The sequence below is a fragment of the Canis aureus genome, chromosome 24 (assembly GCF_053574225.1).
Source record: "Canis aureus isolate CA01 chromosome 24, VMU_Caureus_v.1.0, whole genome shotgun sequence".
NCBI lineage: Eukaryota > Metazoa > Chordata > Mammalia > Carnivora > Canidae > Canis > Canis aureus.
The window spans coordinates 29,770,523-29,783,460 of record NC_135634.1 but is presented as its reverse complement, the minus strand read 5'-3'; the positions used below and the strand labels follow the sequence as shown (position 1 = coordinate 29,783,460).

General features: G+C 39.3%; 1 protein-coding gene across 3 annotated transcripts in view; it reads right to left on the bottom strand.

Annotated features, from left to right (window-relative positions):
- INTS9 (integrator complex subunit 9) overlaps positions 1-12,938 on the bottom strand; it is a 101,239-nt gene that overhangs the window by 35,893 nt on the left and 52,408 nt on the right. The window lies entirely within an intron of this gene.

Genomic DNA, 12,938 nt, shown 5'->3' with positions numbered 1-12,938 from the left:
GAAAATGCAAGCCAAGGATTATACAATTAACAAAACTGACTTTCAAGGTTACAGAACACAGTAAACAATTATTAACCTGCAAGAACTTAAGGCATTTTATTCTCATGATCCCATCCTGAGATATCTTTTGAAGAATGACTTTTAGACAACCTAAATGACTATAGAAACATCAATACATCAGCTAGTAGTGAGTATTAAACACAGTTATGTAGAAGTAGGACCAAATGAAGATTAAAAGGGAGAGAGGATAGTATGTAATGCCTGTATATTCTGATAATATAAATATAATAAAAGCATGAAAAAATAAGGGAAGGAAAATACATATTCCCTTTCTTCAAAAGATGACCTAGAAATAATGACCAATCCAGGAGTAATGAGCAACCACAATGGGAGCTTAAAATTCCATTTCCTGGGCAGCCCAGGAGGCTCAGCAGTATAGCGCCACCTTTCAGCCCAGGGTGTGATCCTGGAGTTCCGGGATCGAGTCCCACGTTGGGCTCCCTGTGTGGAGCCTGCTTCTCCCTCTGCCTATGTCTCTGCCTATCTCTCTTTCTCTCTCTCTCTCTCTCTCTCTCTCCTCTCTCTGTGTATTCTCATGAATAAATAAAATCTTAAAAAAAAATCCATTTCCTACTAAAAGACTATAGAGTATTTTAGAGAAATGGGTGATACCAGATTTAGGGTAGGAATATACCAGTGCAGTCTTAAATATCCTGCTTAAGTATATAGCAAGGAAACAATCAAAGGGTACAAAGGTCACAATAAAAGGACACAGCAGACAGCATGAAGAGGCTCACTCTCCAAAATGGGATAATCTGAGCTGCAAAAAATGACAGTATTGCAATGGGTTGAAATCCACGACATATGTGTCAGAGTGGGTTGTAATTAGATTGGGGCACAGAGAGGATCTTTTGAGTTACTGGAAATATTCTATTTTAGACCTGGGTAGCAGTCATAAGGACGGTTGCTTTACAATAATTTATTAACTATATATATGTTTGGTTTTTTGTTTTATATTACAATAAAAAAAGTTACTTTAAAAAATAGAAAAGGGACACCTGGGTAGCTCAGAGGTTGAGTGTCTGTCTTCAGCTACGTCATGATCTTGGGGTCCTGGGATAGAGTCCCGCATTGGGTTCCCTGCAGGAACCCTCCTTCTCCCTCTGCCTCTGTCTCTGCCTTTCTGTGTGTCTCTCATGAATAAATAAATAAAATCTTTAAAAAAAAATAGAAAAATTTATGTAAAAATAAGAAATTATGACAGCAGAAATGAAAAACTCATGGATAGGCTGGGAGGTTAAAAGAATTTCTCAGGCAAAAGAGCAAACAAAAATAAAGAGATGGAAAAGAGGACAGAAAAAAAATCTGAGTTCCAGTCCAGAAGGTTTAACATCTAAGTAGTGAGAGTTCCAGAAAGAGGGAACACAAGACATGAGAAAGAAAATTTTAAAAATAAACAAAAAAATTTTTTTGGCCAAAATTGAAGTTGTCCATTTTTTAGACTGGGAGGTCAGCAAACATCGTTTGTAAAAAGCCACAGATATTTTAAGCTCTGTAGACCACAGTCTGTCACATCATTCAATTTAGCTGTGTAATGCCACAGGCAATATGTAAATGCATGAGTGTGGCTGTGTGCCAATAAAACTTTACTGCTAACAACTGTGGCAGGCCAGATTTGGCTCATTAAACAAGAGCTTAGCCACAGTTGGAACTTCTGTACTAGATGGTAAGGACCCACTAAGTACTCAGCACATGAATGAGAACTGTCCTTTATTAAGACACATCATCACAAATTTAAGGAACAAGATTCTTAAAGTTTCCACAGAGGAGTAAGTGGGATACATACCAAAGATCTAGACCCAGAATAGTACTGCCCTTTTCAATGGTATTTCTGGAAGCTAGAGAAAATTATATCAAATCTGGATTGCTATCATTGGAGGGTGAGGGTAGAACAAAGGCATTCTAGGCATGCAGGGTCTCAGAAAATTGACCTCCCATGCACTCTTCCTCAGAATGTGCCTGGCAAAATGAACACAGGAACAAGAAAAAGGCCCAGAAACAGCTTCCAACAGTAGAAAGAAGTGAAAATATCTTCAGGATAATGGTGAAGAAAATCCTAAACTGAGAGCCATGTAGCAAGCCTAAGAGCAGCTGGGATCAGACTAGAGAAAGAGAGGTGGCTTTGGGAGTGGATTTCCAAGAAGATAAAACAATACCACTAAGTTTGAACATACCGAGTGAGGAGAAACTTGTACAAATGGCAGACGGGTTGTAGATAAACTAGTAAGAAGTGCACAGGAAACTAAGCAAATAAGCATACAACAAGATCATTATTAACTCAAGGGAAAACAAAAAGTTGTGCAAGAAAGAAAAAAATAATCCTAACAATGTTATATAGCCAGTGAGTTGCATTTATACAGTCATAATTTTGTAAACACTGAATAGAAGTTTAGCTAATGTAGCGCATAGATCACATTGTTTCTATTCTATCTTTGTTTCTCCAGGACAAAATACTAATAATTCTTCTCTTTACTTTCTGTATAAACAGACACACGAAGATCTTATTTCACTTATCTGTCCTATGTACACTGGATTGCTTTAGGTTTTACAATATTTATTCAATCATTATTTAGCCCTGACTATGGCCATAGCACTGAAGTGTTATAAGGGATATAAGAGGAACAACATAGAGGCTTCTTCTCCTAAGAGCTTAAGTCTAGAAAATTTTTACAATGGTATAAGGCAATATAAAGAGATGTCAAAAGCCATGAGTCATCCCTGCCTGCAGACTTGCCTTCCCTCACAGAAGGGTCTAAATGACATATTAAAAATGCAAATCTTAACACACACACACACACACACACACACACACCCTCCCCTCTTTCACTTTAATGGCTTTCCATTATATTCAGGATAAAATCCAAGGCTCTTAGTATGACTTTATAAGGCCCTTCTTTATCTGGGTCCTGCCTCAGCCTCTGTTCTATATAATAAGCTATACACAGCCCTCTCGGTCCCAGGCTCCCTCCCTCAAGCCTGTAACCTACCTCACTGTCTTCAGATTTTGTGGGGACAACACTCCTTTAAAATCTAGACCACTTGTCCCTTTTTCTCAGGTCTTGTGACAGCGATCAAGACCAGGTGCACACCCTATGTACTCTTTGGAAACATAGCCCAAGTGTGTATCAGAGACAGGGAAGTGGTACAGAAGGTCCCTCTGGATGCAGCTACCGGTGTCAGTGGGGGTTGCTGCTACTGCTTCTCTTCTCCTTCCACATCCCTGTTGACTCTCTGCCAACCATTTGGAGGGAGGTTTCTCTCTGAGGCACATGATGGAAAAAAACAGGATTTACAGACTTGTCTGGATATAAATTCCAGTATTACCTCTTCACCTCAGTTTACTCATTTGTGAAATAAGGAGAGTAGCACCTTCTTTTAGAGTTGTTCTGTGAGGGATAAATGACATAATGTATGTGAGTGTCTGGCACAGAACAGATGCTGAATAAAGATGGGTTTCTAACAACCCCCCACGCTCCCTTATGCAGCCACCACAGCTCCAGGAGTATAGTTTCCCACAATATCATAGTAAACTTCAACCCAGGGTGATTTACTTCAATGAGCAGCAAGGACTCTGAACTTGAGTGGCCCAAGCACTACTCGACACAGTCTCAAGGAAAAACCTAAGCTATTCCCCTTCTTTAGCTCTTCTTTAAATGCCTTAGGATCAGGGAGCAACCATGGCTTGGGGCTCCTAGAACTGAACTGCATTAAAAATAAAGACTTATTTCGGGCTGGGTAGGAGCAGAGGGTTTCTTAACTTTATGCCAGAGCTGGAAAGCTATTACAAGAGTGGCCTAAGAGGGTGGGGAGGATCAATAACACCTGTAGGCCAACCACATCTTTCAACCTAGTTGAATTCGTCTTAAACTGCCCCCAGCTTTGCCAAGCTGCTGCAACTGAGTCACCTCTGTTAGAGGTTGAGCAAAAAGTCATACACAAAGCTAGGTTAGATACGTTTTCTTTTTAAAAATTTTTATTTAAATTCAATTTAGTTAACATACAGTGCATTAGGGGTAGAATTTAGTGATTCATCAGTTGCATGTAACACTCAGTGCTCATGATATCAAGGGCCTTCCTTAATGCCCATCCCCCAGTTACCTCTCCCTGTTCATCTCCCCTCCAACACCCTCAGTTTGTTTCATAGCATTCAGTATCTCTTATGCTTTGCCTCCCTATTTTCATTTTATTTTTCTGTCCCTTTCTCTACATTCATCTGTTTTATTTCTTTAATTCCTCATATGGTATAGGCCTTTCTCTGACTTATTTCACTTAGCATAAAATCCTCTAGTTCCATCTGTGTCATTGCAAGATTTTATTCTTTTTGATGGCCCAGTAATACGACATTGTATATATGAGACCTGCCTCCTTCCCATCCCTCGACAACTAGTACTGCCATTACTTACTTCCCTTGATGGCTCTTCCCAGCATACACTCCTCCCTTCCCATCTAGGACGATGTCCTAAATTAAGCAGATTAAAATCTGGAACAGTCTTTCTCCAAATGAAGGATTTGGCTAATGTTTCTATTCTCTGTTGGAGATTAAACAATCACATATTCAACCTCCAGAATAAGCCAGCAAATGCTCTGAGTCCTTGGTAAGGGAAAAATGGAAGATGGGAAATATTAACTACTTCTGTCTTCAACAGTCCAGAACCTACTTGAAGAGAAATTACTGGTGTGTTTCAGGTAGGAAAACAATTTCCTTAAGCAAAATAAAAGACTTGTGAATAATTCAGGTATATTTCAACTTGGATCTTTTCTCATTTTCCCTTCAGGGTAAATAGCCCAGAAACAATAAATTTAGGTTCTGGAGAAACTAAAGAAAGCATCTGTTTATAGAGAAACATTCATGATAATTTTTTTAAGATAATTTTTAATAACCAGTTTAGTATAGCACTGTTGGAGAGAACAGTGTTGTTAAATAAAACAACAAAAACAGTATGTTTTTATTCCAATATATCATACTACTCACACAGTAGTATGTTTTCACATTTTCATATCCTCAGCACTGAGCAATGCCCAACACAAACACTCCAAAGACAAAACATCTGTTCATTTGTTGCCCCAGGAAAGGTAGGAACCATTGAGTCAATTAACAAGTTCTATCTGAAGTGCAACGTTAGTTTGGCTTAGAGGTGAGCCAGAGGAGGAGAGCTATGCAGGTCCCAATGACTCTGGTCTAAAATATGACCAATTAGGTTTAGGGTTTTGTAGCTAGCATGGTCCCTAAGGATCCCTCACTTCCATATTCACCCCTTTGTGTAGTCCAATCCCTTGAGGGTGGGTGGACATAGGATTTGCTTCTAGTGAAGAGCATATGACAAAAGTGAAAGGATGTCACTTCCAAGATTAGTTCACTAAAGACTGTGACTTCCATCTTGCTTATTCTGACAAAACTGCTTTGAGATGCTCTATGGAGAGGTACACACATAAGGGCCTAAGAGAGCCCTCAGTCCATCACCCCTGAGGAATTGAACCCTACCATTACCCCTGTGAGTGAATCCTTTCCAAGAGGAGCTAGAGATAGCTGCAGCCCTTACAGGAGACTCAGAACAGAAAACCCAGTGTTTTTAATAACTTAAGACTTTTCTGGCCCGAGTTCTAGTACAGAAGCCGTGTTTAAATACCTTAACTAAGTCTGGGCTTTCCTGAGGTCTCCTCGATGACATTTCTATAAACTCTAATTGTAGAACTTCTGTAGAATGGTGTTCTTCATATCCAATTTAACTGGGATTTTTGCCTATTTTTGTTGCAATATTGAGCAATTTACTTAACCTTTTCTTCTCATCATATTTCTAAACTGAGGGTAAAATACTTCCTTCAAAGATCATTGTGAGGACTACAGTAAATAAGTGGTTATATGTGTGTGTGCATGTGTGTAATTATTACATATAGGATAAATATGAAATTTGCTTTATGCTTTATGAAATTTGACTTTTCTGAAAAGTTTTATTTATTTTAGAGAGAAAGAAGGAAAGGGAGAAAGAAAGAGACACAGAGAGAGAGAGAGAGAGAACGTGAGCAGGGGGAAGGGCAGGACGGGAAGAGAAGCAGACTCTGTGCTGACTGCAGAACCCAACATGGGGCTTGAGCCCAGGACCCTGAGATCATGACCTGACCTGAAATCAAGAATCGCCACTTATTCAACTGACCTACCCAGGTGCCACTGAAATTTAGCTTTTTTATGAAATTCAGGGACTTTAATATCCTCCCTCACCCTTATGCTTAAATTCTTTGGGTATCTTACTCTAGCAACTTATACTGACCATACTACTTTCAGATTTAAAACTAATTATTTTGTCATTTCTCTAGTTGGAAATATCCAGGTTTCCTTTTTCATATAGGCTTGGTAGACAAAATTTTCACAATTTTGGTGAATTTTCTATCAGCTACAGAAAAGATTTAAACTAGGAATTAGTCAAATATACTGTTAGCTTTTTCAAAAGACCAAAGTTTCCATATTCTTTTGTATAATGTTAAGTTCCAATTCTTTTTTCTCTTTCCTGGCATGCACTGGCTGATTTTAACCAATCCAGTCACCTTTCAGTTGTGCCGTGTTGCCATGTTTTTGCCCGTACCCTTCCCTATCTTAGGATCCTCTCTTCCCTCTTGGATACCCTACTTAATCTGCAAGCCCAAGCTAAGTCTTGCCACTTAGTACATAATCTTTGCTTGATAAGCTCCTTGGGTACAAGGACTATGTCTTAAACTTTCTTGGGCATTTTCCTGCAAACTTATCATAATGTCAGGCATTTGGCAGTTAATCAACAAATAAGTCATCTGAATTCCATATTTATACCCCAAAATTCCTTTTGCTAACACTCTTTTCTTATTCCTTTGAGATATTTAGTCACTTTGTCACTACTTTCATCTCCTATCATTCTGCCTAACCTAGCTCTCCCTAAAGTTCTGCTTCTGCTTACTTGAGGCCATAATTATAGAGAGGCATTTATAGAGCCATTTGAAGCCATTAAGATTATTGGCTGATTCAGGATAAGTTGGATAAGGAAACCCAGTGGGAACTAGTTCTATTTTTTTTCTGGCTTTCTAATTTATCAAAGTCAAATTCTCAGAGTCTAAATGTTTAATAAGTACTTTCTAAAAGATTTCATTGTTTTGTTTTTTCTTATCAGACTAGAGTGCTTAATAAACTTCCCCCCCAGTGCTCTGACATCATGCCAGAGCTCTGCTGTCTCTTCTTCCATCCTACCAGCAACCAACAAGCAGAAAAGACCATGTGTTTGTGTTAAAGAGTAAGACCTTAAGTCCACAGGGACCACTTAAAAATTTATAGATAAAACACTGGTTGGGTTTTTCTAAGTGTGTGATGAATGAAGGAATCTGCAAAATGAATATAAGAGCAGAATACAAAGAATGTAAGAAGCAGATAAATCTTTTTCCTTTCATTATAGCAAAGTGTGCTTTATTAATATACATGGGGGTGGGGTGGACTGGAAATGTGTTAGCAGAGTGATGACCTTTATGGAGTTTACCAAAGTGGAGCCTGATAATCAAGCATTTCTCAATACTAACCTGAAAATACACAATCCCTGATTTTTGTTTTAGGTCAATTTATCTCTAAAAAGGACAAAAGCAATTACTTAGGCTACCAAAGCACAATAGAAACAATTCTCCAGAGTACCTAAACTGCTTCTGCTTTGATTCCATTCTTATCAAGAAAACTCTTATCTATAACTTAATCTCTTAAGTGGACTTGCTGACCAGACCAGTGTCCTATAGAGATGAACCTTTTTAGTTCTGGAGCCAGGCAGATGTCTCAGTATAAAGTAATTAAATGGGATTTTTGTTTGTCAGTCAATATCCTGCGAGTTTAGTTAGCCTGAATCAGTCCTTCAGAGGCTAATCAACTCTGAGTGAAATGAAATGATTAAGTTTCTGGAACTGCAAAGCTCAAGGACAAGCGGTGATGACTTCATCAAAGTACTGCCATTCTATGAATGCTGGCTGAAGGAGCCTCTCCCTTCCACATTTTTAAAAATTGTAACCTAAGTGAACTCAGAGATATTTTAATTCAATTCCCCTGTTTTACAAAAAAGGAGATTGAGTTCCAGTATCTGGATGACAATGCTAACAGCAGGCGAGAGTGAGATTAGAAAAAATGGTTTTCCTTCTCTTATACTACCTTGCTTTCATCAGAAAGGTGGCATCTAAAGATAAATTAGGCTGTGGAAGGCAGATGTGTGCTGATTACTGAAAAGGGGTTATGTGAGTCAAGTGTATCATTAAAGGAGAAACGGATGCTGGTGTTTATGGAGCACCTACTATGTGTCTGGTGCTGTTTTAAGGAGTCTCATGCTAATTTAGTCCTCACAGCAATTCTGCAGAGTTGCTGATATTCTTATTTTATAAATGAGGAAAGAGAGCCTAGAAGAAACAGATTGTTACAGCGCTACAGCTACTAAGAAGCAGATATGAAATTTAAACACTGGTCTGTTTGATCTCCAAGCCCATAGCTTTAATTTTTTCCCTACCATATAGTTAGACCTGATAAATTCCTCTATAAATGCCCACGGAGCATCAGAGCAGAGGGACTTCAACTATGTCTTTTTTTATGTCTTCTATAAGGTATGAACCCACGTTTTAGGCTCTGACTACTGGAAACTGCCGCAACATTTCAGCCAAGAATGTATCAGTGCATATTTCCTTAATGCTGGCAAAAGGGTTACGACAATATCCTGTTTTTATCCTTAATTGTAACTGTAGATTTCTAATCTTATACAGAAAAATCCTACTTGCTGTTTTAGTTTCTTAAGTGGAACATTCCGCTTTAAACTGACCTATTATAAACCCTAAACTTTAAAGTGGGTATGAGAAAGTCAGAAACTCAAAAATTACATTGCAAAGGGAGCTTCCCTTTCCTACCCATCAAAATCTCTTTTTCAAGAAGCGTAAACTGCAGCATCAAAATGAAGAAGAAAGATGACTAACTTCTAAATAAATCTCAAGGAGCAGTGTTGACTGAGGCAGGGAATCAGACAGCTGCCAAAAGCAAGAGTAATAGCTTCTTTGGGTTTACATACTAATACTAAATCAAATGCTAACTCAAACTAACTTCAAATGATTTAAGAGAATTTGTCAGATCCCTCTGACCAATGAGTCTGAAAGATTTTAATTTATTATTTTCTTTAGTTCATGGTCTTATTAAATAACAATCTACTAAAATGCATCAATTCTAGGCACTTAACCAAGAGACAGCCTGTGTAAAGTTTAAGTCAAAAACTGGGGGCTTGAGTCTCAAATCCAATTCAGAGGTGTTTTGCTTGGATCATACAGGATTTTATTTTAATGTGTGAGCCAACATTTTAAAAAGATGAAAAAAAATCACATTAAAAACATCCAGATTTTGAGTTTCTCTTAAAAAAAGAAGAGAAAAGGAAGATTTGGCAGCAATGGGCTCACGTTTCCATATGGCCACGATCTGCTGAAGCTGTGTGTCAGCTGCCCCTTTAGATGGGTGTGGTCGCTGGTCCACAGTTACCCAAAGTCCACCTCACTCCTGTATTTACCTTCCCCATCCCCAGGAGACACCGGAGTTTGTGCTTCCTACCTGAGAACCCCTCTTGGATAAACTAAGTACAGGCATTAAAGAGGGAAAAAAAAGGGGGGGGGATGAAAAAATAAGACACAGCTCATATCACTTGGGAAAAATGTCAATGTAATAGCAAAAAACAGTGTTTCTCAATTTAGTTTTGCCACAGTACTTTGGGACACTAGATAGAAACTGGCTTGAGACAGAGAGAAATTTTAAAATGATGTAAATCCTTTGGCATAAATGTTATTCAAATGAAGCACTTTTAGTATTCTGGCCCAAGGTTAAATTCTAGGTGAATATTTCAAAAGAACTCTTTTTGTCTGATGTCAATTGCAAAACAGCTCTTCAACTTCCTCTACCACTTGTAATATTCATGCTGAGTTTATCCAGGAGAAAAAGAGGACATAGCTTGCTTGGTTTGTTTCTCTACCACCACAGCATACCCTTTCCAATAATTAGACTCCTCTCTTTCTCTATCAGTAACGGTGGCTCATCTTGTGCTTCAAGAGCCAAAACAAAATACCTGACCAGAACCAGAAATATGGTTATGATACATCAAATAAGCAAAGAAGGTCTTCTCCAATAGTGCAAGTTATTCTCCTTGCTTCTCTACCAAGTTGGCTTTTAACAGTTTCAGATTTTTGCCCACCAGGTGGCGAGATAGCAAGTTCAAGGTTTTATCTTTCAAAAAGCACCCCCCCCCCTTTTTTAAAGCACCCTTTTTTAAAAGGGAGATTTCCTCAGCATCTTAGGAAATAAGTTTCAGGCTCCCCCCTGCCACCCCATCCTCCTAGCCCTCTGCTCCTCCAAGTTCTTTTTTTTTTTTTTTTTTAAGATTTTATTTTTTATCATGAGACACAGAAAGAAAGAGGCAAAGGCACAGGCAGAGGGAGAAGCAGGTTCCAGGTCCCAGGACCCCAGGATCACGCCCTGAACCAAAGGCAGACACTCAACCACTGAGCCACACAGGTGCCCTACTCCTTCAAGTTCAATTCAATTCTCCCTAATAAACGGTGGCACTTCTTTTGTAAGCCAGTTATCTTGTTGTATTTTACAAAGAATGGGAGGCAAAGGAAAACTGCCAAGGACTCTGCCCAAGGTCATAGAAGAAAAGGCAAAATAAGGATGTTGGACTTCCTAAGACTTGGCCCAGAGTTTGGAAGCCAGGAAACAGTGACCTTTGAACATCACCTCTAGTGTGCCAAAATTATTTGTGGCAAAATATCATAAAGGGTATAAATTTAAAAGGAGGAAGTAAGGGAAGCCAAGGTGTACGTGTTCCACATAGAAAACAAAGTCCTAAAATTTCTAAGGAGGGAAAGGTAGACAACTATGTCTGATGTGGTCCAGTGGGCTCTGGGAGAGAGAAAGAAAAAGGGAACGAGGGGGGCACCCAGGTGGCTCAGTCAATTAAGCATCTGCTTTTGGCTCAGGTCATGATCCTGGAGTCCCAGGATCAAGCCCCACATCTGGCTCCCTGCTCAGTGGGGAGTCTGCTTCTCCCTCTGTCCCTCACCCTCCATTTCCTGCTTTCTCTCTCTGTAATAAATAAAATATTCCAAAAAAAATTAAAAAGAAAAGGGTTAGGAGGGATAGCAATGGGCAGGAGGAAAAGCAGCTGAAAATAAGAATGCAAAATGAGAAGGGGAAGGGACCTTGTTATAAGCAGGTACACAGCCAGATCAAGGAAGTCATTTACATACAAACACAAGACTCAGACGTGTGTGTGTGTGTGTGTGTGTGTGTGTGTGTGTGTGTCCAGAAAACATTTCCTTCCATGAAGACATACGGACACCATATCCCTGATCAAGGAGAGAGAGACACAAAGAAGATCCATAAAACAGAAGAGAAAATGTGCAGTTACACATACCTCTCCCTTCCCTCTCATGAGGGGGCTCACATGCACTCCAGAAGAGACATGTATACCCAAGAGGGAGCCCAGCACAATGGTTAAAAGCACACACTCTGCATTTGAGTTCAAATCCTACAGCCTAGTTGGCTGACCTTGAGCAAGTTGCTTAACCTGTCTGTGGTGGTTTTCTCTTCTGTAAAATGATGTTAAAGAATTAAATGAATTAAGTAAAACATTGAGAATAGTGTCTGGCACACACCAAGTGCTATGTAAGTTAAATAAAACAGCACATACACAAAGGAATGCACAGAGGACACTTATGTTCAAACTCTGAAAGAGTTATAGTATAAAAACAAAGCATATTCTCTCAGCTACATACACAAAATCTTTTTAAAAAAGGATTTATTTATTATTTGAGAGATAGCGAGAGAGAGAGAGAGAGAGAGAGAGAGAGAGAGAATGCACATGTGCACATGCGCAAGAGGGAGGAGCACAGGAGAGAATCTTAAGCAACTCCCTGCTGAGCATGGAGCCTGACTGGGGCATGCTGAGATCATGATCTAAGCTGAAATCAAGAGTAGGAAGCTTAACCAACTGAGCCATTCAGGTGCTCCTGCATATACATGTTCTTATAGAAGGAATATTCACAAAAACCAAGACATTCCAAGTTTTGATAATTAGAGAGCTAACAAATCACTGACCTAGAAGGAAAAAGAACTCAGTAGCATGGTGGCTGGAAGAGCGTGGACTTGGATAGGCATTAATGGAACACTCATTACCTAGAAAGCTAACGACACATTTTTGTCTGACAGTCCTAGCCATGGTCTTCTGCTCTTGTCTCTGCGCCCCCATTCATCCTCCACGCTGCTTGCAGAGTTACTTTCCCCGTAAACAAATATGTGATCACATCATTCTCCTCCTTATAAACCTCTACCAAGGGACTTCCTACTCTCTGTAATATACAACTCTACACATCAGATTCGTCATTATCTTGTTCCAACGTATCTCTCTAGTTTCAACTCTCACCTCTCCTCTCTGCTTTCCTAATCTAATTCATCCTAAACTTCTCACTAGTTCCCAAATATACTATATCTCATCATGCTGTATCTGGATGCACTTCCTGATCTTTTCTATCAGGAAGAGTCCTTTTCGTCCTCCAAGATCCACCTTCATTGTCTTTTCCTAAGGAATGTCCTCCTCAGCTTCCCTACTCAGAAATTCTTCATTTTCTGAGCGCATATAATACTGTAACAGGCACCTCTTACAATACATGCCATCTAAGACTATAATTTAGCCATTAATGGTCTGATTTCCCATCAACCCCTGAGTACCTCAAAGACAGTGCCAATTGTTTCACTAGTTTTTAAAAATTCTCAGACCCAGCACAATACCTCAAACATGGCACAGTTGCCTCTCATAATATGCTGGTTGAATCAAACATAGCTCTCCCCTAAAATAGGGAAAAGTGAACCT